General features: G+C 33.3%; 1 long non-coding RNA gene across 1 annotated transcript; it reads left to right on the top strand.

Moving 5' to 3' along the window:
- Nucleotides 1-885: 885 nt before the first annotated feature.
- On the top strand, nucleotides 886-8,582 carry LOC127833998 (uncharacterized). Its single transcript, XR_008027721.1, has 4 exons — nucleotides 886-910; nucleotides 2,511-2,595; nucleotides 7,831-7,944; nucleotides 8,307-8,582. It is a non-coding gene; the product is annotated as an uncharacterized LOC127833998 (long non-coding RNA).
- The last annotated feature ends 743 nt before the right edge of the window (nucleotides 8,583-9,325 follow it).

The raw sequence follows: 9,325 nt of genomic DNA, 5'->3' as shown, positions 1-9,325 counted from the left end.
TAAGACATATTGCTAGTTTAGAAGGTTGCCAAGAAAAAGTAATCCATAATGAATCAGAAGTTTCGTTTAAAAATAAACAAGAGAAAGAACACATTCGTAAATAAAATATTTACGTAAAGTTTAGACAATAATACAATTGATTAAAATCTATCTGATGGGATTAAGTAGTATACGCGAGAAAAATTTATATTCCTTTAAATTGTTCTCTGCGCTTCTTGAATAATTATACTATATATACTACATACTATATATGATTATTTTATGCTTTCGGCAGTAGTTGTAGCAGAAGTACTTGCAGTCGTTCTTATGCTAGTGTTAGTAGTTGATGTAGTAGTACAATAAGTTGCAAGTGTTGAAGCTGGAGAGGGGGTAGCTGAATAAGTAGACGTAATTGAAGTTAATGTCGTATTAATAATACACATCGGACTGAACGAACAGAATCAGCACCTGTTGCAGTGTCAACAGCAACGGTTGCATAAGGATTAAATGTATTTGTAAACACCTTAAATACCTAAAGTAGTAGGGCAATTAATATTTATGTTTGTTTGAAATGCCTGTCGTAATCCCTCTCGTTTTTAAAGGCTTATCGGCAGAAATTGCTTATACAGACACATTTCTTTTTTATTATCAGAGTATTTAACTTGGTGATTACTCAGTTGAATGGTAGGACAATAATTCTACACGCAATGATAAATAATACAACTTCAGAAGCGCTGATGCTTACTTATATGCAACATTTTGTTTCCATTTTAGTCACATGTAAAAGGCTAATCGCAAATTCTATCCAAAGCCTTTGGGATTAGCATTTCTTTTTTGTCATGTTAATTAAACTCAAACTGTACATAAATACCGATCGTCCAAATTGTATTATCATTATTTGGCTTGGCGTTGCAATTGGTCATATAGTAAGGTAAGTTCGTTTATATGCATTTTACATATGTTATACTTGTTTAGCTCTGTAACTGCTAGTTCAACTATTTTGTCTGACATACGGGATTATATATTTGTGTGGTATGCATGAGACGTGTAAAGCACGAGGTCACTGTGTAGATGTGTACATAGGCATTTGTTTGTAGGCTACAAATACAGGCGAAATTTGAAATCACATATACACAGTGCCTATACCACGTGACGTTTTTTTGGATCTGTGTTGGGAAAATAAAGCGCGACCCCGCTAACATTTTTAAGGATTTCTTTTTAAATATTTCACCATTTTTAATGGGATAAAGTGGAGAGCTGCTCATTCGTAAGAGTTTTCTATAGGTATCATGATCTTTTTAAACAAATAAGTATTTTTTCAGTAAAGTACAACCGCGCGTTTGAGCGGTTAGACAAATGTCGGATCAGTGTGGGGACTTCATATCACAAACGCGCTGTTGCATTTTACTGAAAAAAATACTTATTTGTTTAAAAGATCATGATATCCCTTTATCCCATTAAAAATGATGAAATATTAAAGAATACATCATTAAAAATGCTAACTGGGTCGCGCTTTATCCTCCCAATCTCAGATCTTAAAAAGTCACGTGGTATAGGCACCGTGATATATAAATGCCAAAACGCGAATCCGAAAGTCACAACCATAAAATATTTTTTTCGTGCTAAGCAATGAATCAGTTGTGAATAATAGTAAACGACGACTTGATAGTTTCACTCTAGCTCGAGTGAAATGATACACATTGATCATATCATTGAGGCATAATGCCAATGTTTTTCCTGTGTATTTATTATATTTACAATTAGCGAAAACCTCATCTTTAGTTTAAACCTCGATATGTTAATATAATATAATAAAACATATAATTAAATCATGTAACATAATATAGCGACAGCGATGTGGAAACCAAGGCACTATTACAACAGCAGCATGCTTCATTATCGCCGTCACGTGACGTTATGGTTATAATTTGTACGAACGTTTAAGACGCTTACAAACATTTTTAGCAATTTTAAAATCCTCGTTCAAGAGCATGGAATGAAAAGACAAAGCGTGTTGATTTCATGAATCGGGCACATAAGCATATTATAATGACGTCGTGCTTAACATATTTTTTTGTTTGTTTTGGTATACGCAAATCAAATAAAATATTTCGTTCATTCGTTGTTATTACTGTCTTTTGTTTCACCCTTATGTATAATAATCATTGACAATAGTAACATTTAACGTTGCCAACTACAAGCTCGGATAAGTCGAACTTCGGATATATCGAAGTTGCATCTGCATTCCCAAACGACTTCGAAATAAAACGTTCAGCTGCATTCATAACCATACTTTTAGCTATAAGTATACGTTACTATACTTTAACCAATCTGTATATTGAAAGAAAACGATGCGTTGAACTTTTTGAAATTATTACTATATTTAACTTCGCTGTGCATTGAAACTTTTCCAATCGCTATCAACTTCATTTTCATCCTAGCTTCAATATATAACCATCATCATAAGTTTCATCATTATGGTCAGCATTATGATCATAAATAAAAAAAACATTCTTATTTTATGTTTGTAGATGCATCTGTTGCTGCAACTCTCTCTGGCATGTTCGATCATTGCCGGAGGTTCAACGCAGAATCGGCTTTCAATCCCAGACCCCCGTAAGTCAATTTTTGACCATATAGAGTATTTGGTATCGTTAGACTTGTTTTGAAAAGATCTTTCTAATGATACTGTTTACGTGGTTTATTATAGTCCGCAAACGCCTTATTTGACAGTTCTAAAACCCCGTAAGTTACTAAACGTTGAAATTGTTCAATTCCAAAATCCCGTAAGTCGATAGCCAATGAAATTTCACCATATCGACCACGTGTGCCGCTCAGCTTTGTTTACATTCCGTTTCAATTTTGTATTTTGCTTGAAACGATTCAAACAGAAATGAGCCGTTTTATAAATTATGTAAGTATTATCAAATGTGTATCCATTGCGAAATGTATACACATTTGTGTCTCCGTAATAGTTAAACAATAATAAGCACCCTTGTCGTTAAACTGATAAAGAATCAACGTTCGAATTTAAATTACATCTGATAATCGGATAAAACATTTGGACAGATTAATCAAAGCCCAGTATAAATTGACTGTAAATGAAATGTACTGCACAAACACATATTGCTATACAATCCACAATTTATTCCAATATGAACGTTCCTCTTAAATGAATCTGTATACTTATATGTTCCCGACAATTAAATTCATAGTTTAAATATAAAATGATATTTTAGCATTATATTTAAATAACTATAATTAATCAATCCAGTACACTGTTTTACATCTGATACATTACATTTTGAATTCAATTGCATGTCAGTTAGGAATATATATTATGTATGAATATTGATTTTTTCCCTCTCATATAAGTTAATATAAGATGTAACAAATTGCAAACAACACCAAATATCTGTTTGACAGGTATTCGATATGCGATCTGCCTGTTGAACTACTGGCGACCGTGTTATTGCACCTGGAATTCTATGATTATTTGACAGTAATCTGCAGACTCAACTCTATGTTCTACAACATTGTAAACAAATCATCAAAAGTTTAGAAAAAATACAGTTCAACCTTTGTGTTCGCGTTGACTCTACTGCATTAACATCGATTAAGAAGCATTCAAGAAACGTGGAAAAACTATTATTGCCGTACTCTATCTGGTCGATTAAAACATTTGAATTAGATTTTGTACTGGCTCACAGTTACTTTGAAAAACTTCGCTGTTTAATCATAGAAGAGGCCCCGCTTTCGACGCTGTGTTTTATTCATAGTTCTACAAATCTTAAAGTGGTTGATGTATCAGGCTGCTCCAACTTATGTGACAGAGACTTTGAAGGTCTTGTTGATTGTTCAAAACAAGAAAAACTGTATGTAAGCTTTACAAGCTTATGACCAGAAACACTTAAATGCATTTGTAATCGAAAATCATTGAAAATTTTGGATGCCTGTAATGTACACTTACACATAGTTCATTGTGAGAACATTTTCAGCAACACCGTTGGAACATTATTTTCAATGCATATATCTTTATGTCCTTCAGTCAATAGAAGGGAATTTGACAGACGTGTAAGCGACATTTTCTTTGAGACAAGTGTCCATATACATGAATTCCAAGTATGAGCAGATTTAACCTGTTGGATACGCTACGTCTTTTCGACGAGTATGAAATTGATCCTGAAGAGCATGTAGGCAATGATGAACTGTTCGACGACAAGAGTAATGACTTAACAGTGCACATTTGTGACACAAACAAGGCTCCTAGTTCGCTTTGCACGGATAACTTTGATATTGATTGTGATCAAAACATATATTGTTCTCAACATAAATGTCAATAATGAACACTTTGTGATTGACCAGGAAATTGAGCCACTTCAAAAGAATGTCTTTACTGACAAGGATATTGAAAACGTGAATGTAAATGGGCATAAAGAAAATTATGCAGTGGACGTTATTACTGAAGACCATCATACCATTCTACATAGCATAAGTCCTAATGAAGACCGCTTTGTTGCTGAAAAAGAAACAGAACTGATTTAAAGCAATAATAATGAGAATTATATTATCGACAAAGTAAATGTGAATGCTGATAATAATGCCACGTTACTAGTCAACCTGCTAACAGAAGACAGCCAATTAGAAGTAGGTGATGCTGCTATGAACCATGAACACATTTTACCAGAAAACAGTAAACAGCGAGGCAGAAAACTTACAAGAGATCCTATGTCCTTGGCAAAGAATTAAAGGAAGGTTAAAAGACAATCTGGGCAAGAATATACACATTTGAAAGGTGTGATTGTACAAACAAAACAATTAATTTGAACATAGATTGCGAAGGGAAGTGCCGATTTAAATGTAGTAAGGTATTTCCGAAAAAAATCAGCAGAGTAAACAAAGAGTTTTGGTCACTTACTGATGATAAAAAGTATGTGTTATTTGCAAAAAACAACTGAAAAACGAAGTAATGACACTAACAAAACAAATTCCAGAAGAAAGTATACATACACATATTATCTGTTAAAAGACAATGACAAGTTCAGAGTGTGTAAAGAATTTTACTTAAGGTGATAAGAGTAGATGAATGTAGAGTCAGAATCTGCATGAAAATATTTCAAAATGTGAAGATATGAGAGGACGTAACACAACAAAGCGAATACCGCAACGTGACATAGATTTTATAGAACACATATACAGTCGTTCGAAAGACGACCGTCGCATTACTGTCCCGCAAACAGTTCAGTTGAATATTTAGATGCTCACTTGTAGTTAAAAGCAATATATGAATTGTACATAGACAAATGCAAGGCTGAAAGCTTCACACCATTAAAGAATAGCCAATACAGGGATATATTTAGCAAGGAATTTAACATTATTTAAAAAAAACATAAAAAGGATAGGTGTGATGTTTGTGACATAGAAAATGTGAACTTTGAAAGCGTGGAGAATCCGAAATATATAGACCACATAAAAGATCGTAATGAATCTCAGCAGCTCGAGAAAAAAAGATCGTTTAGAATCAAAGCGCTCTGATAATCGTCAAGTTACAGTGTATTTTGACTTGGAAAATGTTATTTTCCTACCCAGGGCAGAGGTGAAAAACAATTTATATAAGAGGAAGTTTTCGGTATATAATTTAACGGCTCATTGTTCAAAGGACAGGTCCTGCTACAATGATATATGGACGGAGGCTGATGCGGGGAGAGGGGCAAATGAGATGGCAAGTGGACTTATAGCAGTACTATATTCAATTAAGTACAAACATCCAGATGTAAAAAAATCACATTGTGGTCAGATTCATGTGTTCCTCAGAATCGCAATAGTGCGATGACACTAGCTTTGAAATTGTTCATGAACACCAGTGATGTTGAAGAAATTGTCCAAAAGTTCCGCTGCCCCGGGCATTCTGAAATACAGGAAGTTGACAACGTCCATAGTGGCATTGAAAAAGGTATTCAAAGTGTGTGAAGTGTACAGTCCAGTTTCCCTAATTAGAACCATGAAGACTGTTCGACGTGAAGCCGATTTCAATATCATTCAAATGACCAAAAAGCACTATAATGACTACCTAAAAGCAACATAGTCATTGAAATTCAGCAATATACCCTTAACAAAGGTGAAGTGTCTTCGATATGAAAAACCCCGACCTATGGATGTTGACCTGAAACTTACGTTTTCCGATGTGTCATACCGTACAGTAACTATTTATGGCATGCAACCGACGAGGAATGCAGTTCACACAGCTGCGTTGCCATTAGCACCCCTGCTCAGAAAACAGCCAGATCTGTCTTTAGAATAAAATACGCGATCTTACCAGTATGTCTGAATACATGAGTCCAATCGACAGTCAATACTACAAATCCAAGAAACTTTTCCTCGAAAATTACAAAGTTACAGACCAAAGTAAAACTGATGATACTCACACGACTGCTGGACACGAGATGATTGTATAAAGCAACCAATGATCAGCTAACGGGCTTGGTGCTGATAAACGTGTTTTTTTTTGCTAGAAGTTATTTATGCTTAAATTAATCCATAAACGTTTTAGTGAACTTTGTGAGTTTGTTGGTTGTGTTTTCTTGTTTAAAAAATATTATACTCAATGATAACACTTTAATTTCTGATGGGTTATTACATGTACGTATTATACTTTACATGCATGTTGGTTTGCAAAGTATTTAAAGTGTACTTTTACATTACGACAAATTTTGATTAAGTAAACTTGTTAAGGACTGCACAATAATCAGTTTGTTTAAGTTAAAATAACATGTTCGTTTTTGTTTTTCAATTATCTTTTTCTTCTTAGCATGTTTAATAATTATCTTGAGTGCCTAACGCAGCCAAATGGATGTTATGATAATAAAGCTTCAGAAGAATAGTATATAGTGTTTTAAAAAGAGCTTCATCAAATTATAGTGATCTATGATCGTAAGACCTATTTGGCCACTAACGCTAAAAACAATAGACTTTCGGGAAAATTAGCCGACAGTTATTTTCTATTAATATTTTAGTAATTTTAAATGTATAAAACATTTTAAATTAATTAATTTAACGTGATAAATCTTCAGAAGCTGACCTTCGAGATTGCACAATTAAAAAGCTAAAACCCCGTAAGTCGGTATGTGATCAAGACCACGTTACTTCTTACAGGTGTTTGGAATTTAATGAAATCTTATATTTCGTAAATTTCTACACTCTAAACTAGAATATAAACACCTGTTCCTATAATTGACTACTAAAGAGACGTATATTTATGAAAATTTACCTGCCTTAAGCTAATCGTAGTTTGACTACATATGCCAAATTTTAAAGCTGTTGCTATTACAGAAAAAAAGTTATTCGGATCCAAATTTGCAAATCACGTTTTCTCGAAATGAGAGAAAAATGACTTACGGGGGTCTGGAATTGACGCGACAAAATATGTCCTAGTTGTATGCTTCTTGATTAAATAAAACCTGTGGATGAGAGTAGTATTTACGAGTTTAAAATCGCACATTTAAATGCTTGCGTTGTTTCAGAGTAATATGATGTACCTCCAAACATAGACTGATATATTATCATTTAATTTTCCTGATATAAGAATTATATCAGGCAACGTTTTGTCGGGTCGATATCAGCTATGTGGTATGACAACTCAGATCATTGCACAATAATTTCAATAAAGTCCAATAAATTATTAATAGTTTTTCAGTTTCGATGCCAGCAACGGAGCAATATTCCTCTCGGAATTGCGACTACTTTGTTTATTTCTGATCTTTGGTAGTCTTATATTGTTTTTTGTTTTGTCCATCGTAAAATTGGAAATTATCAAATGAGTAGAGTATCTGAAAAATGAGCACTTATTAACAGGCTACTGCTATTACAAGGGACAATGGTACGAGCACGGTTCGGTGTTCCAAGACAAATGCAATACTTGTTGGTGCTACTACGGGTCTGTAGGATGTACGGATATTTACTGCGGAGGTATTATATCATGTTCATGCCTTCAATTGTCATTTTTATACCAGAAGTACGGAATGTAATAGAATGTAAATATAAAATTTAAATCATTAACGAGCGTTATTTAAATTAAATAAATAATATATATATGTATTGTGAGTTTACTCGCTTCAGTTGTGAGAGTGTACTCGTTTTAATTGTAAGAGCACTCGTTTTAATTGTGAGCGCACTCGTTGTAATTGTGAGTGCACTCGTTTCAATAGTGTGTGCACTCGTTGTAATTGTGAGTGCACTCGTTTCAATTGTGAGAGCACTCGTTACAATTGTGAATGAATTCGTTTCACTTGTGAGATTACTCGCTTCAATTGTGAATGTACTCGTTTTAGACAAACCAGGCGTATGTCCTAGGCCCGGCAATGGGATATGCATTCGAACGTGCTATTCCGATCGTGACTGCCCGGGTGTACAGAAATGCTGTTACAATGGCTGCGATTATACCTGTCAACAACCACAGTTTTGGCCGTAACACAGAGTTTTTCCGATTTTTGAAGAAGTGACCCTTTTCTGCAATATAATGAATGTATGTTACGTTACATTACTCAAAAATGTATGTACAAAGGTCAATGTACATATGTATACGTTGTAATAAACTATAACTTCTAGCAGTTTCTGTTCTTTTATGTTCGACAACAATATGACACCAATAGAACCAACCCAAACAGCGTTACATTATATTTAATTCAAAAATCCACGTCACGCAAAATATAGTAAGAAAATAATTTTTGTAAAGCTATTGCAATAGCAAGTATCTTTATATCATGGAATTATTTACAGTTACATATGACATATCATTGCCGTGATCTTTAATGAAGGCGGTGTTCTTACCTTGTATAAATAAATAAATAAATAAATACATAAATCAAAAAATAAATCAATCAATTAATCAATCAATCAATCAATCAATCAATCAATCAATCAATCAATCAATCAAATTATTAATTAATTACTTAATTAATACATAAATAGATATATAAGTAAATAAATAAAAAAGTAAATAAATAAATAAATAAAACAATGAATGAATGTATTAATTAATTAATGCATGAATGAATAAATGAAAAAAATAACTAAATAAATACACTGACCTTGATATTAAAGACGATTGGTTGCCCTTGTCTAGCATAATACTACAGAAAAATATGCATGCACCGAGGGATCAGCATTTATAGCAAAACTAAAGATATGCACAAACGGATTAAACTATGATGGTAATATTTATTACATAGCATTAATTCATTGATAATATATATTATATATATTATAAATACCGAATATGGTGTTCCCCATTAAGCGGACCTCGCAAACCAAATAATGTTTCTTTTAAAAATGCATGACGTCAAACGGT

This window comes from Dreissena polymorpha, chromosome 6 (genome assembly GCF_020536995.1).
Source record: "Dreissena polymorpha isolate Duluth1 chromosome 6, UMN_Dpol_1.0, whole genome shotgun sequence".
NCBI lineage: Eukaryota > Metazoa > Mollusca > Bivalvia > Myida > Dreissenidae > Dreissena > Dreissena polymorpha.
This window is presented reverse-complemented; position numbering and strand designations above follow the sequence as displayed.